Source organism: Bombina bombina, chromosome 4 (genome assembly GCF_027579735.1).
Source record: "Bombina bombina isolate aBomBom1 chromosome 4, aBomBom1.pri, whole genome shotgun sequence".
Classification (NCBI taxonomy): domain Eukaryota; kingdom Metazoa; phylum Chordata; class Amphibia; order Anura; family Bombinatoridae; genus Bombina; species Bombina bombina.
Genome location: NC_069502.1, coordinates 1,120,904,396 through 1,120,931,745, shown reverse-complemented (window position 1 = coordinate 1,120,931,745; position 27,350 = coordinate 1,120,904,396).

The window sequence follows — 27,350 nt, the reverse complement described above, 5'->3', positions numbered from 1 at the left end:
TAAAGGAAACAATAGGGAAGAAACAATATTAAATTGGAAAGTTTCTTTATGTCTAACATAAAATACCAGAAATGGAAACCGTCTCTTTCATACATAGTCAAGACTACATAGAACTACAATCAGCAACAAATAACTAGACACTAGAAAGTATTGAGAAACACAGCTGCAGGTTCCATTTTCCCTTCCATAATCTTCTTAGGCCATATGGGACAAGTGAGTAAGAAATTGCCATCCTTTCCACAGTAAAAACAAAGTTCATATTCCTTCATTGAACATGTTCAGAAAAGGATATTGGCCCCCTAATAGCTGTAATCTGCATAGGCTTTTCCTGTGTCAAGGTATTAAAAGTAAAAGCAGATACTGGAATGGAGTTGACATGAGAAGGAAATAAATACTGTGAAGCAAGCATCTCTTGTCTTTCTTGCTGTCTTTCATTTAATCTTCTAGCAATTTGGATTACTAGAGTAAATGTTTCCAAACTCTAATCTGTCCTACCCATATATATATGGGGGGACGGAGCCAACAGCCGATGAAAATGGCTGCTTAACATCGGAGCTCCGGGACCTTAAAAAACAGATGGGCATGAATTAATCACACACCTTGCCTAGAGAGACCGCACAGGTGGCCTGCTGGATGGAGTATACCTAGAGAGCAAGAAAATATTAAAACTATGACCTTACTATTCAGTGGCGACTGTACCTTCTGCCGCTCTGAAATCAGACAGGCTGCAACCACTATTCAGTAATCGGTAGTGGGCCCACATCACGCTAATTGCTGTCAGATAAGCATTAACAGCATGAGCTCTTGTTAGTCACCTCAGGACAGGCTAGAATGATGGGAACGCTGCACAAATTCATCTGAGTTTCTAGCACCTCAGTGACAGTATACAATTAAATGTGCGCAAAAGACTGTGGCCCAGATATTGGCTGACAAGATTTAGATGCTGCCTAACACGAGAGTCACTTCTCCACAACCCTGAGGTAAATACACCTACCATGGCTGACCTCCTTATGGAGGAATTTAACTTGATTGTACACTCCCTTCTCGCTAAGCTGGAACAACAAATGTCTCACAATTTCGAGGACCTAACTCTGCTGCTACGGAGAGGAGATTATGAGGACATATCATCACATGCTACAGACCCGGAGCCTGTCCTACATATCTGCTCTGCGATAGCCCAGACTGCAGCTGATCGAGATCTAGTGCCAGCAGCGGCTTTACAGCCCAACGAACAAAAGGAGAGTGCAGAGGAACAACCTAATACTATGCTCATCACCATTTTATCCACCTCTAAACACCCTCAAAGAGCCCTAACTGGGATGACAATGGACTTGCCTGTATATTGGGAGACTCCCACCGAGTCGCAACCGGTGCTCAGAAAAGCGCCATTTGACCCTACTTCTTTCCCTGGCTTAGGTATGTGGAGCTGAACTTGTTCTTGGCGGTTCTTAGCGATATAGCGCCCGACATTCTGGTATACTGTCCGAGTAACTCAGGATATTCTCTGCCAGATTCACGCCTAACGGAACTCTTACGCAGCATGGGCCTACCTTTGATCGATGGGACTAGCATGGATAGGGCTAGAGTTGGATAGGATGCTATATGCTCAAAGTTAACAACCTTATAATGAGACCCTTCAAATTGTAATTGCAGCCTTAACGGTCCATGTTAGTTATCTCATAGGATTACATTATGTGATTTTAATCAGAATCCTTGTCATATCAGTCATTGTACAGATGTGCTGATTACTACTGTTCACTTCTCAGGTTTGAGCTGCTATTATGTTACTATTACTGTTTATTAGTCCTCTGTACCTCTCTGTCTCTTCTGGCGGGTTTATGGGTTAGATTACACCGGTGACCTGCTCATTTGCATATATCTGATCCCAAATAACCATGTGCCCACTAGTCCACGGTATTCCAGAGTATGGGGCATCTGCCAAACTTAAGTCACCCCCATACAACTTCAGTAATTTTTGCCCCTTTATATGCCAGTAGAGTTGATCATAGTGAGGTTATGCACGGCAATCCACTATAGCAGCCCGCAAGCTTCATATAACGTCATATTCCGCTCAAATACTATGGTTTCACATCATTAGAGCTTTCCTAGATATGCTCTATTTAAGTGTTAATATATGGTTGCCCCCACATATCATGGTACCATGATTGCCTCTCATGTGTGAGTGAATCTAATGGTTTTGATGACACTCAGCCTCACTTAAGCATATATTGCCTTACATGGCAGACCATGAGAGATAATACCCATTAACGCAACCCTAATCAGACATCATAGCCTACTATAACTAAATACAGAGAAGCCCCGCCTAACTCTTTTGGACTCGGGGAAGACTAACATTGAACCTCCTGCCTATACCTCCTAAGTGATATCACAACTGTTAATCCTTTTGAATATCCTGCCACTACCACATTTTTGTATTTCTATTTGTTGATATATATTCTTATTCAAAGCCTGTTACTAACTTCGCCAGGGTTCATATTAGTTATGTCACCGATTATGCCCCTTTGACTGTTATCTCTATGTACTGGGATGGCTAATTTTGGACTCTCTTGTCGATATTTACTAGATGACTATCTAAATGTGTATGCTTTTGAACAGTTTATCCACAGATGCAAGCATTGAATAAGACTATAATCTAACCTCACCATAGCTGAGCTTGCCACCATGAGTCTATATTTTACATACTGGCATGACTATTCTGTATCCTTATTCATAGCCTCCTTTTATTATGAGGTTTATTTACCTATTTTGCCAGAATATGGATTATATATGTAATCTTACTCCCATCAACAAAACTCTTCTTATCTTAGTTAGAGCATATTTACCCAATACTGTCAAGCTTGCTTAACAATACTGGACAATTAGTTAAATGGGCATGCTAGTTACTAATGCTCACTGTTATTTACTATCTCCAGTCCTAGGCTAGTATTGCCCCCTTGCTATTTGCTGAATTGTCCTCGCTGTGCTACCCTTATTTATATGGAGAAGGATAACCTTACCCACTGCTACTACATCATATATCTGTATATGTGTATAACTGTTTATTCTACCTTGATCAGTTTTAACACTGGCTCCTCCAAATATTTTGATCGGCTCACCTAGGGTAGGACTGATTAATAGTATAGCAACTACTCACCCATGGATATCTGGACTCTTGTAGTCGTAGCTATCTACGGTATATACATATGAGGGAGCCCTATTCTCTGCTTTTAATACCTGCACTCTGCCAGCGGTCGGGACAGAGATGTAGGTATAGTTTGAGGATACATTAGCTCCCTCATTCAACTGTACATGCTACCCAGCCTATCCTACGGTGTTAGGCTTCATTGCATTTTACATAGGCACAAACTACTAATTACCAAATGAATATATAATATGTTGCCTTAGTGCTTATACTGTGAAAGAAACAAAAACATATCTCAGTTTTCCACCTCTATTCATAGCATAAATAGGAGATATCCTTACTTGTATTTTACTCGAAAGCTCAGATGTCCAAAAGTGTTTACTAGTTTGACATTCTATCCAGCTCCACCCTCCCACCCTCGCCCTCACCTCATTTAGAGCGGCTCTCGCCCGCTGAATTTCCCTTCCCCAAAAACCATAAGGCCACCCCCCCGCCCTAATCCTACTCAAATAGATAACCTAATCTATATTTTCTACGGCAATGTGGGGACTATTTTTATTCTTTCTATGATATTATATTACAAAACTGAAGTCTCTCTATAGATAGCTCAAATCCCTTGCTAACACTTTAGATAAATGGGTTCATAATGTCCCTTCTACATGTTTCCTTTGCCTAGTTGACCTCATTGCTCCTCCATTTCTCCAGCCAAATATGGCCTCATCACTTTGATAATAACTGCCTATACGTACCACTCTTTAATCTCACAAATGTATTGTAGCTAGGCATAACATGTATTAGTGGATTTAGCAATATCTCTGTAATAGCATTGTATACCTCCTTACCTGTCATTGTTTCGGGACGTATCTCTTATGTTACACTTGTTTATGACTTCAATAAAAATAAAAAAACATATATATATATATATATATATATATATATATATATATATATATATATTTACCCTTCCGAGTCCAACATGTTGTCATATAACAGGCCAGAAATGTAATCCAAGTAACAAGCACAGAATTATGTTTTCAGAGATCTTTTAACACTTCTTGTGTAAATAATGGCACCAATTCTGCCACCAGGGTATTTCCAGTTGTATTAGAATAAACAGCACTATCCTTAGCACAGATCGCCAGGTCTAAGCTAATATGTACAGCAACTATGCTACCCTTAGCTCACTCCCATTCAGGTACCACACTATCATTAGCGCTAACACCCTTCTCTTCTTAAAACCTGTCATCAGACAGGAGACAGCGCACCCCTGACTTCCAGATGTGCTGACCATTTTCTTTCTAGTGGTGCACAGGCCACATACAGGTAAGTTTCTTGGGGCCAGACAGTGGTAATAGTTAATAAAATATTAGAAGACCCTTAAACCAACTATTTAGCTGGGCACTCTAACAACGTTTAAGGAAACTTACTGACACTTATTATGTGTAGACTATATAGCTAAAAAAAAAGGTTTAGTAGTACCAAATACTTTCAACAGCATAATGGTAACAGTAACATTAAAGAATAAAACATGCAAGGTTCTACTCAAAACAATAATAACATCTACACCATAATAACAAATAGTACTATACAGCAATACAATATAGTGGGGTCTACACAAAAAAAAGATTTTAAAACAAAAGTTGAATATTTACGTGAACTGTACATAAAGTTATTTACAAAACAGGAACACAGTCACCCTTAATAATCCAAATGCTGCTCCAGGTGAATCGAGAACAGCCCCTATCCTAACAGCTTCATTCTGTGTTACTGTCATACAGCAACGCATAAGGAAAAAGAGCACAACTCTGAGGGAAATATTGTAATACCAACAAATCAGATATCCTCTTGATAAAGCTAGGCCTTATGCAAACAAAACTTGTTCAGGTTTTTCGTCACCTGAAGGACAAAAGGCTCTAGCCCAGGATATATTGTATGCCAACAATACAGGGGACTTCTGTGCAGAGGATCTGGCAACTGTGATAAACACATGCTGGGAAAGTGGAGTACATGAGAATTCCGGTGACACTTCTAGCTAAAAAATGTATTTGGCACTTTGACCTTTCATTATTGTTAGTGCATTTTAGCTGTCTGTGTCAGGTGTTTTTTTATATTAAAACATTGAATCAGAGTTGCGCTCTTTTGCCTTATTTGTTGTAGATTAGTTACCATCACTCTTGATATTTAGATTTTTTAATCACATTTTATAGTGCCCCAACATAAAAGGTGATAGGTAGATCAATAGACAGACAGACAGATAGATATACAGAAATAGACTGATAATATTGGGAAGCAGAATCATATTTTTCAAGGTTTTGAACAGACTAGAATCAGTCGGCTAGATTACGAGTCTCAGCCAATAGGATTGAGCTGGCATTCTATTGGCTGTTCCAATCAGCCAATAGAATGCCAGTTCAATATAACAGTATAGAGAGTGGTGTACACAGACACACACCACACCCTTTAGGGGGCGCCTCCTAAACTATACCAAATGCAAGTGGCAAAGTAGTGCAAATGTGATATAACAATAATAGTGTAATGGATCAATAAACTAAAACAATATTTGTAAACAAAACATAAAAAATACAGCAGCAAAAACAATACATGAAAATAAAATACCTAAAAAATAATAAATCTTAAAAAAGTATATAAAAGTCCATGAAAACCAGTATAACAAATTCCCAAAGAAGGGGCAGCACTCTGTCAAAGGACGGCCATCCTGGTAGTCAAAATCTGGAAAGAGAGAAAAACAGAGGCGCCACCATGGCCTAGTACCACCAGAGCATGTATATTTGAATGCAGATAGATGAATATACTCACAAACATAAAGCACCCAGCGGTGCTAGTGGGGCAGACTGGAACTTCGCAGTGGTCCAGCTCACTGTTAACCCTCAGCGGGGATCCAGTCAATGTTCCTTGGAAGGGCCTATGGTAAGATGCCTGAGTGGACAAAAAAGTCAAACCAACATGGCCCAATAACGTTTAAACAGGAGGAGGGTGTAACCATAAGATTATACTTACAGGATACAAAACACCTCCAGGTGCAATATCAGCACGCTGGGACCACACAGTCGCCCAGTAGACTATTAACAAAGGAAATCCACAGCTATCAGCAGAAAAAAATGGTGCAGTATTTCTCAGCAGCTTGATAATATAGGGATACACCACAACAGCAAGTGTATAAAAAATTAAAATACTTTATTAACAATGCGACGCGTTTCTCAGCCTCCTGTGGGCTGTTTCATCAGGCTATAATACAAATTAAAAATACACTTGCTATATAACAGAAATCCAAAATCTAAAAGTTTTCTGAAAGGGCAACCAATTAAGACTCACACCAATGTGTGCTCAGAGTTAATTAGTTGTTATGGTAACCACAATAAACATAAAATTAAACAGGTGAGTTCATACATGCAGATAATTATCAACAACTTCGTTGGCATAGCAGCCACACACAACCAAGGGCTAGTGCAAACAAATCACAATGTTTACAAAACACAATGTATACATGCAACTTACATCAAATATGATGGCATTAAACACCCTGAAAATCGCACAATATATTCAAACATGTTAACCCATAATATGATGTAAATGGTGTATACAAATTTGCATCACAATATATTAAAAAAATATAATGAGATCAATGGCAGACCATTGTTAAAACTATAATTAGTGGCACTCCCTTGTTCGGATCTAACTGTGTAATATCTGATGCTCTGTCTAATATCGTCAGCTGTGTGTTTGAAACTGTCTCACCCTCTTTACAGCTCTTGAGACCGCCAGTGTGTAACTCCTTTTCCTTATGAGGCTGCTATTCTTTGAAACGTATTTTATTATTTAGACATATATGTGTATCGTAGTTAGAGATCGATTGAAACGATCTAAAAATAAGAACATTATTTGTCCAAGACGCCAGATAAAGCGTGAGACTCACTGAACTGTGTTTGCTGACGTAATGATCAAAACCGGGAACTTCTTCCAATGATATTTCGTATATTAGGGGGAGTGTATAAACGCTCCAATCAGTAATAACCTGCCTTCTTCCAATGATAACTGGTACTATAGAGGGAGTGTGTCTATGGACAAATCAGAAATGAAGATTCACTCTGCTTCTTACAATAGCAATAGTTGCCGGAGAAATAGGCGATATTTAAAAGTATGTGCACTCGATAGTGATGAGATATAGGACTAGTTGCTAGGGGTAATAAAAACCTCTATATATAGATAAACTAATGATGATATATGATTTATATGAATATAAATTATCAAAATGTGTGCAAATTATTCCGGTCGCTCGTATTAACTGAAATGTTCATTGTTATATGTTTATTAAATCTCGTGCTTGAACCACTACAAAATAATATATTGGGGGGGGGGGAATTTTTATATATATATATATATATATATAAGGTGGGAGGAATGTCTATATATATATATATATATATATATATATATATATGTGTGTGTGTGTGTGTGTGTGTGTGTGTGAACCAGTGATAAAATGACATGTGAAAATTCGTGTAAAGAGTGATCAAGCTGACTAGAATGTCAAAGCAGGCTATTATCATTTCTACCCTTAAAGAAAAAGAATTATTATAATTAATAGGCCCATATTCTCCATATGTTGGACTAGTGAGAAATAATTAGTGTGAGTGTCACTTATATATTATTATAAACTAAAAAGGATATGAATAATAAAGATTGGTAGTTGAGTGCCTATAGTGTCATAGTAAATTGTGATGGGTAGATGAAGTGAATTTACAGTCATTTTATAGTCATATGAACTGTTATGTAATAATGAATAGTGATAATGAATGGTGATAGTGAGAATGAAAATAAATAAGTATAATTAGATGGTGAAAAATGATATGAACCATATTAATGTTGTGATAAGATAAATGGGTTAGATGTATAGATATTACCCCATAAAATGCACCTCAATAGACCAAGTAAAAAAAAAAATGTGTAATAAATTAGTATACTTATTAGTAGGCCCTACATCAACCAGTCATTCAATATTAGGATAATGGCACACCCGAATATGGCAGATCGTAAAAACCACTTCTATTAATGTTTTTAAGATGAGCTGAATACTTGCATTATTCAACAAACATTTTCAAACTGTAATTTAGATAAACTTCAAATTTCAGAGATTTTTTCTGATAAGAGTCTCAGAGACAAAAGTCTTCCTATGAAGCAGGAAGGAAGCTGTTAAAATTTTAATAAAATATTCCTTGTTATTCCTAAATTGTCTCATCAAGGTATACCTATTGTCAGGAATCCAATAAGATGTGGACTCATAATAATAATAAAGTATCCCTCAAAGGATAAAATGTATATCTACTTGATATACCTATAAGTGGGCCCTACGTAAACAGTCTGTAGTAACAACTTCTAATGAAGATTTTTACGACAAACTGATTAATTGCATTATTCGAAAAGACATTCAAACTGTAATCTTAATGGACTTCAACTTTGGGAGAGATTTAAAAAGATTTTCTTTGATAAACTCTCCGAAAACAGGTATCTTCCTAAGAAGCCAATAACAAACTGTTAGATTGTGATATGATATTCTATACTGATCGTATATCTATAAATTAAGTAATTCAAACAAATATAGTTGGACCATTGATTGTCCCACAAAGTCACCTGTGATCAAGAATTCATCTAAATAAGTACTGTTTACAATCATATGTCCGCAACATAGGTCATCTTGGAGACATATAATTGGAAAGGTCTAGATCCTATCGTCTGAATATACTTTTGGGATAGTCAGAAAGCCGCCATATCAAGTTTCTCGTTGAGCCCATCTGGCTGAAGTGTTTGCAATTTTTTAATCCAACAAGTCTCTCTTTTTCTGAGAGTCATAAATGCATCAGGACAAGATTTAGAAATAGCTTCTATCGGTTTAATTTTCATAGGGTTTTTCTGTTTTTTTATGGTAGATCAGACAATGCTAGCTACAATCTAACTATTAGTTATATTGTATCTAGCTTAGGGTTTATTTTATAGGTAAGTATTTAGTTTTAAACATTAATTATTTAGTTAATTGTAGTAATTTTATTTAGATTTATTTAAATTATATTTAAATTAAGGGGGTTAGGGTTAGATTTAGGTTTAGGGGTTAATAACTTTATTATAGTGGTGGCGACGTTGGGGGCGGCAGATTAGGGGTTAATAAATGTAGTTAGGTTGCGGCGGTGTCCGGAGCGGCAGATTAGGGGTTAATAATATAATGTAGGTGTCGGCGATGTCGGGGGCGGCAGATTATGGGTTAATAAGTGTAAGATTAGGGGTGTTTAGACTCGGGGTTCATGTTAGGGTGTTAGGTGTAGACATAAATGTATTTTCCCCATAGGAATTATTGGGGCTGTGTTAGGAGCTTTACTCTGCTTTTTTGCAGGTGTTAGGTTTTTTTTCAGCCGGCTCTGCCCCATTGATTCCCATTGGGAATTTGTGCACGAGCACGTTTAGCCAGCTCACCGCTAACGTAAGCAGCGCTGGTATTGAGGTTAGATGTGGAGCTAAATTTTGCACTACGATCACTTGTTTGCGGTTAACGCCGGGTTTGTAAAAACCCGTAATACCAGCGCTGTCTGTAAGTGAGCGGTGAGCATAAACTGCTCGTTAGCATCGCACAGCTTCTAACGCAAAACTCGTAATCTAGGTGAGTGTTATTCCAAAATAATGCAGGATTATTTTTTATGATGTTTTATTATGTGCTAGGCCTATTTTTTCAAATGCTTTTTGGAGTTTGTAGTAACATTATATACACTTTACAAATTTGCAGTAATGGTACACTTTACTTGAACATAAAAAATATTTTTAAAATAAACTTATTCTTGATTTTGAGATTGTGTAAGGACAGCACTGCATGCAACTGAACCTATTCTTTCAAAATGCAAATGGAGAGCACCCGTTTGCTGCCATTATTATTCAAATCAATTTTTGTAAGGTCTGCACTTTACAAGGACAACTGTGCTGTGATGTACCTTATTGAAGCAGTAGATAGGAAGAAAAAACAGTAAATGTAACAAGACAATATAGCACTGTGATGCTTTTCACAACAATGTAAGATTCTGAGCTGTAACCATATTCAAGAAAAAGAAGATACTTATCATAATTTAGAATGTAGATCCTTATTGTATAAAGCAATCATATGTTGTCCATTAAGCTGAAGATGATTTTTTTTTTCGTCTTTATTTTACTGATTGCTTTTTATTTTTAGAGTTTTTTCACATTCTTCTCCTAGCAATAAAGGTTCGATCACAAACAATAAAGACACACCAATGCAAATAGAAACCACTCAGAACTTTCACTTAATAAGAGAATGCAAAGCACTCTGGCTAGGTAAGCACGACAGGCAATTAGATCTCTATACATTCTTTATGTGGACTGTTTGGGTAGATGAGTTTACATATATAGCACTCCCTTGATGCGTACATACACTTAATAAAATAAATTATAATTGCAATCAGTCACCTAGGACATGTATATACAGTATGTTGGATTTAAAAAAAAATAATAAATAGTAGAAAGTGAGGCAGCTCTCCCTCAAAAATGTCCATACAGTGACATTAGAAGCATATTTAATATCTTATTTAATTCCCTTGCACAAAAAAAACTATCTGTCTGTCTGTCTTTATCTATCTATCAATCCATCTATCTATATACTGTATCTATCTGTCTGTATGTCTGCCTCTATCTATCTATCTATCTATCTATCTATCTATCTATCATCTATCTATCTACAGATCGATCTGTCTATCTGTCTGCCTCTGTCTGTCTGTATCTTTCTATCTCTCCATCTATCTGTCTGTTTTTATATTATATATATATATATATATATATATATATATATATATATATATATATATATATATATATATATATATATATATATATATATATATATATATATATAGTTGAAGCAGCAGGTGTTCCAGCACTCCTACTTTGGTGAATAATTCAGAACCTGGGTGCAATCCTCAAACAATATGTAGATCAGAATGCAGAAATGTAGGGCACTCTCAGGATTTGTGATAATTGCATGTCAGCAACAGGTTATCATTTATTTTTCTTAGTAACATCATTTATAGGTCGACGTTTCGGCTTTCGCAGAAGCCTTCATCAAGACAAGTTAAATCTTATAACGGCAATCCGCCGTGCTTACCAAAAAATGGAAAAGACGTCTCTTCCGGTTTTTGGTGAGCACGGCGGATTGCCGTTATAAGATTTGACTGGTCTTGATGAAGGCTTCTGCGAAAGCCAAATTAGTAACCTATAAATGATGTTACTAAGAAAAATAAATGTTAACCTGTTGCTGACTGACATGCAATTATCACAAATCCTGAGAGTGCCCTACATTTCTGCATTCTGATCTATATATATATATATATATATATATATATATATATATATATATATATATATATATATATCAATGTCTCTATCTATCTATCTATCTATTTATCTATCTGTCAGTCTGTTTTAACTAAGACCGTATTTTCTACGTTTATGTGTATTCTTTTTTTATGTGTTATTAGTCTAAGACTAGGGGACTATTTTACATTCACAGTGTTATCAATGTTTACAATTTACATTAACGGAAGAGTTTAAGTTCAATTTACTAGTGTTACTGTGTGTTGCTGGCAACTGAGGAGTTAAATAATTGTCTATGTTCTTGTATATGGCTATGAAGGGGTTAAATCGCAACTGCTTTCCTTTACCTCCTAAACACAAAATCAAAATAATCTGTTTTAAGGTCAAACTGCTCCATAGACCTAATTAAACCATGTAAAATAGGTTTCCAAAAGTGTAGTAAAAACACTTATTTATCTTGCCCCCTTTCCTTTAACTCTGAAAAATGAAAATATTTTTCTTTGCCAATTCCTGATTGAAGTTAAGTACATATTCCAGATTTTAGAAGACAAGCAATGCTATGTACTATACAGTGATTATTTGATCAATGTAGTAGCTCTGTCTGTTCCAAACTTACATAGAAATAAATATATTTGGCTTGGCAGTAGAGATCTATTTAAAGGGGGCAAGCCGTTAAAGTAAAGGAGGGAGAAATGTTGGTGGTTTGACCAGTTGCGCTCCCGGCTTGATCCCCTCTAGACCCCACTGGTCACGTTTTGCTATCTGGTCCAGGCTCAATAATAATTATTAGGGGGCCAGATGGGACATCTTCAGGCCAAAGGCAGTACTGCAGCCAACAGGCCAGGTGAGGGAGGCAGGCAGGACTCTAATCTGCGCTGTGTGTGCAGCATTCATGCACCCGCCCCCCAACACATATGTAGGGTTGCCACCTCAGCCATGTTTTCCTGGACACTTATGAGTTACACATGCTGCAGGGTGTGCAGGAAGGAACATGTATTGTGTTTCTGGACAGCACTATTCATATTCCTCCCTGCACACCCTGTGGCATGTGTAACTTATAAATGTTCTGTATTTTAAGGGACGGGTGGCAACCCTACACATATGCTGGCAGCTGGCTCCCTCATGGCCCCACCATCTCATTCCCATCACCTCACACCCTCCCCTCAGACCGGTCACATTCCTCAAATACCTGACACATGCACCACAACTACCAGGCAGGAGGAGGAACATGATCGGTGATGAACAGGCTAGTAGGGGGAGGAGCAATGCGCAAGACTAAAACAGAGTCGTGAGGAAGCGAGCGGGAGCGACTTTGAAGTGAAGTGACCTGCTACTAGTGATTGTGACTAGTGACTTTACTTGAAGACACCAAGAGGACTCAGGAGACTGAGAGGACAACAGCTCACTGACAGCACAGTAGGAATCAGTAGATTCAGGATCATCTTCTGGAGTTCTGGACTTGGAGACAACCCAGTATTACAAGTAAGTTAAAAACTCACTTGTGCAGTGGTTTAGTTTGAGCATATACTACAATGCATTAGATGGTGGGTGGACCAGAATTTTGCAGAGGAGGTTGTGTACAGACATAGAGGTAGCTGTCTTACACACATATATATATATATATATATATATATATATATATACCTAGTGGTACTGAGCTCTTATTACTATCTATAAAGTCTTACTTTATAGATAGTAATGAGAGCTCAGTTCCACTAGGTATATACACAACTACCTCTATATACTTTATAGATAGTAACGTTGATTGGAGTAGCCATGTTAGTCCAGAGATTTAGATATCAAAATAACAAGAGTATTGCATTGAGCAATGATACTTTTTTTATTGGACTAACTATACATTTATAAGATGACAAGCTTTCGGAAGAGTTCCTTCCTTTATCAAGTCTGAAGCAATACTAACCAATTCAATGGAATTTAAAGATTGTATCTTAAAACACAGAATAGCTAAGAAGACAGTGCAGGGAGAGGAGGAGGTGTCGTAAAAATCATGAGGGGGGCTTAGGTAACAGGCAGACAGTGTCCAGTGTAGGAGAACAGACAGGGGAAATATATAGCTTTACATAGAGCATATACTGACATAAAGTTATATATCAACATTGAATCAATATCTATAGAGATGTGAAATTGTATATACAGGGGGAATACAAAAGTTAAGAAAAGACAAAAGTGTGGACATAGGCTTACCTGTGTACCTATGTATAAAGAATGTGGAATATACAATGTAATTGACTAAATGAAAGTACATTACAAAAATTTTTGATAATGTGTTAAGAATCCAGAGTCCACATTTAGTCCAGAATTAAACAGGTTGAAGTGCATTATCATTTTCATTTCAAAGGTTTTTCTTTCCATGGTGTTATTGAAGTTGCCTCTGAGAATTTTGATTTTGAGGTTTTGGATGGAGTGGTCAGGTTGGGTGAAATGGTGACCAACAGGGGTGCAGTATTTTGTTTCACAGTGGTTTTTGATTGAGTGTCTGTGTAAGTTCATTCGAAGGTGCAGTTTTTGGCTTGTTTCTCCAATATAGCATCCCATTTCACATGCAGTGCAATGTATCATGTATACCACATTTGCAGATATACATGAATATGCCCCTTTAATGTTGTAAGATTTATTATTGTGATTTGCTGTGCTGCTTTCACAAACGTGTTGACACAGTTTGCAGCGAGCTTTATAGCAGCACTTGGTTCCATTCTGAGTGTTGTTTTTCTCAAGGGGTAGCTTCCTATGTACCAGTTTCTGCTTTAGGTTAGGTGCTTGTCTGTATGCCAGGATTGGGGGTTTTGGAAAGATTTTTTTGAGTGTGGGATCCTCTAAGAGTAGTGGCTGTAAGTCTTTTATGATTTTTCGTATCCCTTCCACAGCAGGGTTGTATTTGACTACTAGTGGTATACGTGATATGTTTTTCTTCTACCTGTATTGTAGTAAGTGTTCACATGGGGTATTGAGGGCAGAGTTAATTTTTTTATTTATAATCCTTGTTTTGTAACCTTTTTCTCTGAATGATTGGGACAATGTGATGAGGTGTTTGTCACGGTCCTTGGTATCTGAACAAATTCTGTGGTATCTTGTAGCCTGACTGTAGATTATGGATTTTTTAATGTGATTGGGGTGGGAGCTGGAGCTGTGGAGGTAGCTGCATCTATCTGTTGGTTTCCTGTATACAGATGAGTGCAGTTTGCCATTTGTGATGGATATTGTTGTATCCAGGAAGTTGACACAGTCTCTAGAAAAGTTCAAGATTATACATAGTAATAAGACAGCTAAGTACCACTAGGTATATACACAGCTACCTCTAGGTCTGACTCTGTACACTTTATAGATAGTAATGAGAGAGCTCAGTACCATTAGGTATATACACAGTTACCTACCTCTAGGTCTGTACACTTTTTAGATAGTAATGAGAGCTCAGTACCACTAGGTATATACACAGGTTCCTCTAGGTCTATACACTTTATAGATAGTAATAAGACAGCTAAGTACCACTAGGTATGTACACAACTACCTTTAGATCTGACTCTGTACACTTTATAGATAGTAATGAGAGAGCTCAGTACCACTAGGTATATGCACAGCTACCTACCTTTAGGTCTGTACACTATATAGATAGTAATGAGAGATCAGTACCACTAGGTATATACACAGGTTCCTCTAGGTCTATACACTTTATAGATAGTAATGAGAGAGCTCAGTACCACTAGGTATATGCACAGCTACCTACCTTTAGGTCTGTACACTATATAGATAGTAATGAGAGACCAGTACCACTAGGTATATACACAGGTTCCTCTAGGTCTATACACTTTATAGATAGTAATGAGAGAGCTCAGTACCACTAGGTATATGCACAGCTACCTACCTTTAGGTCTGTACACTTTATAGATAGTAATGAGAGATCAGTACCACTAGGTATATACACAGGTTCCTCTAGGTCTGTACACTTTAAAAGTGTACAGACCTAGAGTTAGCTGTGTATATACCTATAGTGGCACTTAGCTGTCTCATTACTATCTATAAATTGTACAGGCCTAGAGGTAGGTAGCTGTGTATATACCTAGTGGTACTGAGCTCTAAAAACAACCAAACATTAAGGGGGGGGGGTGACACCATCGGTCGTAGAGATTCATCTTCTACCTCCCTTTTCAGTTCGACGATATACTCTCATATTCTCATGTTTCAGTACTGGTTTGGCTATCTGCTATATGTGGATGGGTGTCTTTCAGTAAGTATGTTTTCATTACTTAAAGGGACACTGAACCCAAATTTTTTCTTTTGTGATTCAGATAGAGCATACCATTTTAAGCAACTTTCTAATTTACTCCTATTATCAATTTTTCTTCATTCTCTTGTTATCTTTTTTTTAAAAGAATGCATGTAAGCTTTTTTTTTGGTTCAGAACCACTTTATTGGTGGATTAATTTATCTACCATCCAGCAAGAACATCCCAGGCTGTTCACCAAAAATGGTCTGGCATCTAAACTTACATTCTTGCATTTCAAATAAAGATACCAAGAGAATTTAGAAAATATGATAATAGGAGTAAATTAGAAAGTTGCTTAAAATTTCATGCTCTCTCTGAATCACGAAAGAAAAAATTTGGGTTCAGTGTCCCTTTAAGACACTTTCAGCTATGGTTTGGCACTTTATGTATTAATATAATGTTTTAAATATATGTATTGTACTTATATTTGCCATGAGTCAGGTTTATGTATATTTCCTTTTGCAGACTATCAGTTTCAAAATTGGGAAACATATTTAGGAAGTTATTTTTTCTTACCTGGTGTATAGTCTTTTCTTCAAAATTGACTGCTTTTTCATTAATTTTCGCGGGCAAAATTAGGCTCGCAAGGTTGCAAAATGCTAATATTTATTGCGTCATTCTTGGCGTGAGAATTTTTGTGGCGTGAAGGTACGTATCGGTGACGCAAATTCGTAATTTCCAGCATCTTAGTTGACACCAGGTTTCCTTGCACAAGCTTGCGTCTGCCATGACACGAGTTGCGTCATCACCGAAAGTTAGCACCAAAAAATTTCATTTTGCGTTGTGCATCATACTTGGCGCCAAATAATTTTATAATTTAAACCCCACTTCCTATATGCCTCTTGCCTTTTTTTATGCTCAGAGGGCTATACTGTTTGCATTTTTTTCCCATTCCTGAAACTGCCATATATGGAAATTGATAATTTTGCTTTATATGTTGTTGTTTTTTTCTCTTACATTTGCAAGATGTCTCAATCTGATCCTGTCTCAGAAACCACTGTTGGAAGCCTGATAACAGTTCTACCAAAGCTAAGTGTATCTTAGCTTTGGTAGATGGTGTCCCTTGCATTCTATTGGCTGATCGGAACAGCCAATAGAATGCAAGCTCAATCTGATTGGCTGATTGGATCAGCCAATCCGATTGAACTTCAATCTGATTGGCTGATTTAATCAGCCAATCAGATTTTCCTACCTTAATTCTGATTGGCTGATAGAATCCTATCAGCCAATCGGAATTCGAGGGACACCATCTTGGATGACGTCACTTAAAGGAACCGTCATTTGTCGTTCAGTCATCGGTGGAAGAAGATGGCTCCACGTTGGCTCGTCTGAAGATGGCTCCACTCCGCTCCGGATGGATGAAGATTGAAGACGCCGCCTGGATGATGACTTCAATCGGATGGAAGACTTCTTCAGCACCCCTTGGATGAAGACTTCGGCCGCTGCGGATCTCCTCTTCTGTTCCATCGTTGGTCGGCTGGCTGAAGACGGCTAAAGGTAGGATGATCTTCAGGGGGTAGTGTTAGGTTTATTTAAGGGGGGTTTGGGTTAGATTAGGGGTATGTGGGTGGTGGGTTTTAATGTTGGGGGGGTTGTATTTTTTTTTTACAGGCAAGCTGAATTCTTTGGGGCATGCCCCGCAAAGGGCCCTTTTAAGGGCTGGTAAGGTAATAGAGCTGTTAACTATTTAATGTAGAATAGGGTAGGGCATTTTTTTATTTTGGGGGGCTTTGTTATTTTATTAGGGGCTTAGATTATGTGTAAGTAGCTTAAAATTGTTGTAATATTTTTGAAATGTTTGTAACTTTTTTTTTTTATTTTTTGTAACTTAGTTTTTTTTATTTTTTGTACTTTAGTTAGTTTATTTAATTGTATGTAATTGTAGTTATTTGTAGGTAATTTATTTAATTAATTTAATGATAGTGTAGTGTTAGGCTTAATTGTAACTTAGGTTAGGATTTATTTTACAGGTAATTTTGTATTTCTTTTAGCTAGGTAGTTATTAAATAGTTAATAACTATTTAATAACTATTCTAACTAGCTAAAATAAATACAAAGTTACCTGTAAAATAAATTTAAATCCTAAAATAGCTACAATGTAATTATTAATTACATTGTAGCTATATTAGGGTTTATTTTACAGGTAAGTATTTCGTTTAAATAGGAATAATTAATTTAATGATAGTGTAGTGTTAGGTGTAATTGTAACTTAGATTAGTTTTTATTTTACAGGTAAATTTCTCTTTATTTTAACTAGGTAGCTATTAAATAGTTAATAACTATTTAATAGCTATTGTACCTAGTTAAAATAAATTGAAATTTGCCTGTAAAATAAAAATAAATCCTAAAATAGCTACAATATAATTATTATTTATATTGTAGCTATATTAGGGTTTATTTTAAAGGTAAGTATTAAGTTTTAAATAGGATTAATTTAGTTAATAAGAATAATATTTATTTAGATGTATTTAATTAATATTTAAGTTAGGGGGGTGTTAGGGTTAGGGTTAGACTTAGGTTTAGGGGTTAATAATTTTATTATAGTTGCGGCGGTATAGGGGGGGCAGGATAGGGGTTAATACGTTTAATATAGGTGGCGGCGGGGTCCGGGAGCGGCGTTTTAGGGGTTAATAAGTTTATTAGAGTGGCGGTGGGCTCCGGGAGCGGCGGTTTAGGGGGTAATAACTTTATTTAGTTGCGGCAGTGTGGGGGGGGCAGATTAGGGGTGTTTAGACTCGGGGTACATGTTAGGGTGTTAGGTGCAGACATTTCCCATAGGAATCAATGGGATGTCGGGCAGCAGCAAACATGAACTTTCACTATGGTCAGACTCCCATTGATTCCTATGGGATCCGCCGCCTCCGGAAAAGTGCCGAGCGTACCTGCTAGTTTTTTGATAACTAGCAAAAGTAGTCAGATTGTGCCGAACTTGTGTGCGGAACATCTTGAGTGATGTAAGAATCGATCTGTGTCAGACTGAGTCCGGCAGATCGAAGCTTAAATTCTACTTTTGCCGGTGTGTATGGCTTGATAACTAAGGCGAATCAGCCTCGCTACAAATACGCTGCGGAATTCCAGCGTATTTGAGGTTGACGGCTTGATAACTAGGGACCTTTGTCTGCTATTCCGCCTTCTAATAAACGTAAAAGGTCTTTTAAAACTTTGCATAAAGTTGATGAAATTTCAAATGACTGACAACATACTGAATTATCCTCCTCTGATGAGGATCTGTCTGATTCAGAAGATCCTACCTCAGATATTGACACTGACAAATCTACTTATCTCTTTAAGATAGAGTATATTCGTTCCTTGTTAAAAGAGGTGTTGATTACTTTGGATATTGAGGAAAGTAGTACTCTTGTTACTAAAACTAGTAAAAGTAAATAAATTCTGTTTATAAACCTCTTGTGGTTACTCCAGACATTTTTCCAGTTCCTGATGCTGTTTCTGATATGATTTCAAAGGAATGGGATAGGATTGGTACTTCTTTTATTCCTTTTTCTAGGTTTAAAAAGTTGTATCCTTTGCCAGCAGTTAGATTGGAGTTTTGAGAAAAAATCCCCAAAGTTGATGGGGCTATTTTTACTCTTGCCATACGTACTACTATTCCTATGGAAGATAGTACTTCTTTTAAGGACCCTTTAGATAGGAAACTTGAATCTTATCTAAGGAAAGCTTATTTATTTTCTGGCTACATTCTTAGGCCTGCTATATCCATGGCTGGTGTTGCAGCTGCATCAACTTTTTGGTTGGAAAGCTTAGCGCAACAGGAAACAGATCCTGATTTGTCTAGCATTGTTTGCTTGCTTCAACATGCTAATCATTTTATCTGTACTGCTATTTTTGATATCATCAAAATTGATTTTAAATCTATGTCTTTAGCTATTTTAGCTAGAAGAGCTTTGTGACTCAAATATTGGAATGCTGACATGGTATCTAAGTTTAGATTACTATCTCTTTCTTTCCAAGGTAACAATTTAATTGGTTCTCAGTTGGATTCAATTATTTCAACTGTCACGGGGGGAAGGGAGTTTTTTTACCTCAGGATAAAAGATCTAAGGGTACATTTAAAGCTTCTAATCGTTTTCGTTCTTTTCAACAGAATAAGGAACCGAAAGCCAATCCTTCCCCCAAAGAATCTGGTTCCAATTGGAAACCTTCTTCAAGTTGGAATAAATCCAAGCCTTTTAAGAAACCAAAGCCAGCCCCCAAGTCTGCATGAAGGTGCGGCACTCATTCCAGCTCAGCTGGTGGGGGGCAGATTAAAATTTTTCCAGAACATTTGGGCTGATTCTGTCCAAAATCAATGGATTCAGAGTATTGTCTCTCAAGGGTATCGAATAGGATTCAGAGTAAGACCTCCTGTGAGAAGATTTTTTCTCTCACACGTTCCAGCAAATCCAGTAAAGGCTTAGGCTTTTCTGAAGTGTGTTTCAGATCTAGAGCTTTCAGGGGTAATCTTACCAGTTCCGTTTCAGGAACAGGGTCTGGGGTTTTATTCAAATCTATTCAAAGAAAGAAAATTCATTCAGGCCAGTTCTGGACCTGAAAATTTTGTATCGTTTGGAAGAGTGCCAACTTTCAAAATGGTGACTATAAGGACTATTCTGCCTTTTGTTCAGCAAGGTCATTATATGTCCATGATAGACTTACAGGATGCATATCTTCATATTCTGATTCATCCAGACCACTATCGGTTTCTGAGATTTTCTTTTGTAGACAAGCATTATCAATTTGTCGCTCTTCCATTTTGCCTAGCGACAGCTCCAAAAATTTTTTCAAAGGTTCTCAATGCCCTACTCTCTGTAATCAGAGAACAGGGTATTGCGGTGTTTCCTTATTTGGACGATATCTTGGTACTAGCTCAGTCTTTACATTCTGCTGAATCTCACATGAATCAACTAGTGTTGTTTTTTCAACGACATGGTTGGAGGATCAATTTACCAAAAAGTTCCATGATTCCTCAGACAAGGGTCACATTTTTAGGTTCCCAGATAGATTCAGTGTCCATGACTCTTTCTCTAACAGAGAGACGAATAAAATTGGTTTCAGCTTGTTGAAACCTTCAGTCTCAATCATTCCCTTCAGTGGCTATGTGCATGGAAATTCTAGGTCTCATGACTGCAGCATCGGATGCAATCCCCTTTGCACGTTTGAGACCTCTTCAGCTTTGTATGATTACCAATCAATATTTTAGAACTCGGTGCTATTTTCAGTGCTCTTCAGGTTTGGCCTCTGTTAAAGAGAGAACCATTCATTTGTTTTCAGACAGAAAATATCACAACTGTGGCATATGTCAATCATCAGGGTGGGACTTACAGTTCCCTAGCTATGAAAGAAGTATCTCGGATACTTTCTTGGGTGGAATGCAGCTCTTGTCTAATTTCTGTGGTACATATACCAGGTGTAGACAATTGGGAAGCGGATTATCTCAGCCATAAGACTTAACATCCAGGGGAGTGGTCTCTCTATCCAGCTGTGTTCTTTCAGATTGTTCAGATGTGGGGTCTTCCAGAAATAGATCTGATGGCTTCCCATCTAAACAAGAAACTTTCCAGGTACTTATCTAGGTCCAGGGATCCTCAGGCGGAGTCGGTAGATGCGTTAGCAGTTCCTTGGTTTTACCAACCTGCTTATATCTTCCCGCCTCTAGTTCTTCTTCCAAAAGTGATCTCCAAGATCATCATGGAACAATCGTTTGTGTTTCTGGTAGCACAAGCAGGGCTTCACAGGTTCTGGTATGCAGATCTTGTCTGGATGTCCAGTTGCCAACCTTGGGCACTTCCTTTAAGACCAGACCTTCTGTCTCAAGGACCATTTTTCCATCAGGATCTCAAATCGTTAAATCTGAAGGTATGGAAATTGAACGCTTAGTGCTTAGTCATATATGTTTCTCTGACTCAGTGATTGATACTATGTTACAGGCTCGTAAATATGTTTCTAGGAAGATTTATTATCGAGTTTGGAAGACTTATATTTCATGGTGTTCTTCTCATAAATTCTCCTGGCATTCTTTTAGAATTCCTAGAATTTTACAGTTTCTTCAGGATGGTTTGGATAAAGGTTTGTCTGCAAGTTCCTTGAAGGGACAAATCTCTGCTCTGTTTTATTTCACAGAAAGATTGCTAAGCTTCCTGATATTCACTGTTTTGTGCAGGCTTTGGTCCGTATCAAGCCTGTCATTAAATCAATCTCTCCTCCTTGGAGTCTTAATTTGGCTTTGAAGACTTTACAGGCTCCTCCTTTTGAGCCTATGCATTCTTTGGATATTAAACTACTTTCATGGAAAGTGTTGTTCCTTTTGGCTATCTCTTCTGCTAGAAGAGTTTCCAAATTATCTGTTCTTTCTTGTGAGTCTCCTTTTCTGATTTTCCATCAGGATAAGGCAGTTTTGCGAACTTCATTTAAATTTTTACCTAAAGTTGTGAATTCTAACAGAATTAATAGGAAAATTGTTGTTCCCTCTTTGTGTCCTAATCCTAAGAACACTTTGGAGAGATCCTTACATTCTCTGGATGTTGGAAGAGCTTTGAAATATTATGTTGAAGCTACTAAAGATTTCAGGAAGTCTTCTAGTCTATTTGTTATCTTTTCTGGTCCTAGGAAAGGTCAGAAAGCTTCTGCCATTTCCTTGGCATCCTGGTTAAAGCTTTTGATTCATCAGACTTATTTGGATTTGGGTCAGGCCCAACCTCAGAAAATCACAGCTCATTCTACTAGATCAGTTTCCACTTTGTGGGCTTTTAAGAATGAAGCTTCAGTTGATCAGATTTGCAAAGCAGCAACTTGGTCTTCTTTGCATACATTTACTAAATTCTACCGTTTTTATGTATTTGCCTCTTTTGAAGCAGATTTGGTAGAAAAGTTCTTAAGGCAGCTGTTTCAGTTTGATTCTTCTACTTATGTTTTAAGTTTTTTCCTTTCAATTATGAGAAAAACGTATTTTTTGGATGTGGATTTAATTTTTTTCATCGGAAAATGGCTGTTTTCATTTTTATCCCGCCCGCTCTAGTGACTCTTCTGTGGAGCTCCACATCTTGGGTATTACTATCCCATACGTCACTAGTTCATGGACTCTTGCCAATTACATGAAAGAAAACATAATTTATGTAAGAACTTACCAGATAAATTCATTTCTTTCATATTGGCAAGAGTCCATGAGACCGACCCACAATTATATTTCCAGTTCCTTTTTTTAATGCTTTTTACTCCTTTTTCTATCACCCCACTACTTGGCTATTCCTTAAACTGAATTGTGGGTGTGGTGAGAGGTGTATTTATGGGCATTTTGAGGTTTGGGAAACTTTGCCCCTCCTGGTAGGATTGTATATCCCATACGTCACTAGCTCATGGACTCTTGCTAATATGAAAAAATGAATTTATCAGGTAAGTTCTTACATAAATTATGGGGGTTTTTTTTGGAAAACAAGTAATTAAAATGACAAATTCCCTTTTAAGCTGCCGATCTGTGCTTATTTATATAATTTTCATAAGAATAAAAATTCTTGAGGACAGCTCTTCTTGAAAATAGAATTGAAAGCAAAGAGCAAATTGTTCCTGTGGAACACAATGTTGCTATTTATCAATGCACAATTTATAAATGCAGCACATCATTAAAAAAAAAAAAAAATCAGATTTTTCTATCCAGCTAAGATTTTTCTTTGCATAAAGCCTTTTCAAATCTCTGTGCACACCAGATTATGGTTGATTAATTTTTTAATCAAACCAATAAGTATGAAACATTCAACAGATTCATAGCACATGCTCTGTCATATTTGTAAGTAATGCTCACATAATGAAAATAATTTTCCATTGCTATTGTCCAGTACCTTTTCTGTAAACATGGTACATCAATAATTATATTTAGATAAGAAACAATATTTTAGTAGGACAATTTCCTGGACATTTAAAGAAAAGAAAACAAAATAAAAGAATACAGTTGCTGATAGAGCGTAGGAGATTAAATGATATCCGTAAGGAGCAGCAACCTGTTTTAGGTGTAACTTACTTGCTATGACACAAATTATCCCAAACAATTAAAATATATATTAAGATTTGTTTTTCTTATTTGTTTGTTTGTTTATTTAAAGGGACAGTTTAATCTAAATTAAACTTTCATAATTCAGATAGGGCATGCAATTTTAAACAACTTTCCAATTTACTTGTATCATCACATTTTCTTTGTTCTCTTGGTATTCTTTGTGGAAAGTTATTTAAACAGTTGTTAAATGCAAATGAAAGTCAAAATTTAACTTTCCAGATTCATAGTTGCCAACTGTCCCAATTTTGCCAGGACAGTAGCTACTTTCCTGCCCGTTGTTTAAAAACATTGGGCCAGATTACAAGTGGAGCGGTATTTTGCGCTTCCGCTAGAGTGCTAGCTCCTCTAGAATTAAGTTTTTTGTGCTAGTCAGGTTGCGTTTGTATTACAAGTTGAAAGTAAACTGTTTTCGCTCTAGTGGTAACCTAACTAGCGCAAAAATCCGAACTTATAATATTGTGTGCGCGTTCATGTATTCCCCAATAGAAGTCAATGGAGAAAAAAAGTGGAAAAAAATCTTAACACCCCACTCTCGTGCAAACCCGATCGCATATTCTCATTTGCGTTAACCCGACATGAAAATATGAATATTTCATATTCCTATGTTCTTTACATAACTGATAATGTTCTATGTATTCATAAATACGTATATCTGATGGTTTTTTGCACAAATATATATTTATACATATATATATATATATATATATATATATATATATAGAGAGAGAGAGAGAGAGAGAGAGAGAGATGATTATATATAGGTATAGCTATATATATATATATATATATATATATATATATATCTTTAAAACTACATAGAACATATTCTGCTATTTGCAGAACATTGAAATGTGAAATATTTACTGTAAATACATAGTTAAAACCTTTATTTAATATGAATATTGCATAAATATGCTTTTACATGTTTTCATCTACTTTACAGCAAAGGGCTCTAATGCACTTATATATAGTGTTATTCCACTGTATTTTTATGATACATTAAATGTTTATGCAAATCGAGGGGCGTGGCCAAGCATCCATCATGGCCGGCAGCAAATTCTGAAGCTCTGCTAAGACCTTAGACAATCTACCAGACATCCATACATAACTTACGCATCCAAGTTGTTAAAATTCAGAATTGCAATCAAGATATCTCATGGAGTAAATGGACAATATTTTCTAAGCACTATAATCAAGAGGCAGTGTCAAAATAACTTGTTAAGAGCAGAAGAGTCGGCTTAACATCTATGCCCTCCTCCCCCCCCCCCCCCCCAGTCGTTCCTAGCAAAACTTATGGAAATGGAGGAAGATCAAAGTAAACTGATTACAGCTCTACTTAAAAATTTGGAACATCAGATGAACAGCAGATTTGCTGATCTTAAAAATATTATAAGAAACAAGTCCTCTGCGCATGGTGTGTACACAGCCAAGATGGCAGCTGAAACTGAAGATATTGCGCAACGTGAGGCACCCAGAGAGAAGGAGGATTGCCAATTCACTACACTAGCCTGGATTAGAAGCTATAACTACAGCACAAACGAACTGCCAGCAATACAAAGACCTGTCCTATCACCTGTGAGGAGAGCCACCCGGATTCATCCCCAAGGCCCCAACCAGAGAATCTCTGCGAATATGGAGGAAGTCTGTTACCTCTCACATCTACCCAGCCTCCTATAGATAAGATCGAGAGAAACTCGGCCCGGATGGAATCTGACCTGAGCCTTGTCGGAAAAGCGACCCGAGCCGCGCAGCAACTACTGAATCAGCAATCTCCTACTCTGAACTTCTATCTTAGCTCTGAGGAGAAGACGGACCACATACCTTCGTTGCCTGACCGGGGAAGGGCGGCCGACTCCCATGGTCGGGGTCCGGAGTGTCTGAGACCCCTGCGTACAGTAGACAAGGGTGGAGCTCTTGGGTCACTGAGATTACAGCCAAACGAACCGCTACTACCGCTGCTTTTATTCTCCACAACCCGGTCACCACAGACTGCCGGCACAGCTGAGCAGCTCTATACACGAACCGAACATTCTGACTTTTACCTTTTCAAAGTTTGGCATCGGGTAAGGGACTCTGTATCCTCAGGCTGCTGACTCAGCCTCCATATGGCCTAGTTCTAGATCCACTGGCCTTGGGAACGTTTTATCTGCTGGCCCCTTACCAAAATCCAGAACTCTATTGCTCAGCGCTATAATGTTTCTCCTAAGGTTTGATATGTTTTCTAAGGGGCCACCTTTAGTGTATTTTTATTTCTCATTAAGCATCTAGCCTAGGTTATGCATAATGACCCTGATATTGATTAGTCAGCTTTAGACGCTCATTGTTCCGTTTAATGTTTATTCCTTCTTTTTTTTTTTTTTTTATTATTATTATTAATCCTTTTTGCCCGTGATGTTAACAACTGGTCAAAGATTGCTTACTAATTTATACCTGAAAACTGTTTAGCTTCACTCCTAATATTATTCACTGCTGAATCATGCAAGTGTGCTATTTGTCTTATAGATGTTATCAGATTAAGTACCCAGTATTAAGTGAGTAGGCAGCGACATGAATATGCAATAACCTAACAGATAGGGGTACTCACTTGAAGGGTGAATGTGATACAGGGCAGTATACACCTATTTTCTATTTTTTTGTTTCATAACATGAGCCAATGTAACTGAAACCTAATATATGTTGTTCACATATTTGACTAGCTATTACTAGCAGAATTTCAACCACTTATAGAGGGTCACTCTAATCTTCTAGGCATTTGTTTCTCAGAATCTTACTTTGAGAAGAGTTAATTTTTGGGTCCTCCACGAAGCTACTACATATATCGCAGTTTCAATGACTCTTTATGAAGCTCCCCAACCTTATCCTTTAAAGTACCATATATCCACTGTTCTAGTATAAGAAACTGATGGTCCTCCTCTCATATATGTTCTAGACATAGTTGCACATTAACTGCTTATTACTGTCATGCTAGGGTACCACTACTCTCAAGTTAGGAAGGGATATAAGCTGTGATTGCCCATCCCCTAAGTAACTCTCTGCAACACATTTAATGAGAAACACATGCATAGAACATGACTCCTTGAAACCAATTTGCTTATATAAGTCCCTGATTATACTTACACTGCACTATAGCTCACATAATAGTAATGCTGCTCTCATGTTTCTTTTGACACAAAGGGGGGTAGTTATCAAGCCGTCAACCTCAAATATGCTGGAATTCCGCAGCGTATTTGTGGCGAGGCTGATTCGCCTAAGTTATCAAAGGCTAGATACCGGCAAAAGTAGAATTTTGTGACATAAGCTTCGATCCGCCGGACTCAGTCCGACACAGATCGATTCTTACGTCACTCCAGATATTCCGCACACAAGTGCGGCACAATCTGACTACTTTTGCTAGTTATCAAAAAACTAGCAGGTATGCTCGGCACTTTTACGGCCCAGCGTACCTGGTTTTCAATCCGCCGCCCTGGAGGCGGCGGATCCCATAGGAATCAATGGGAGTCTGA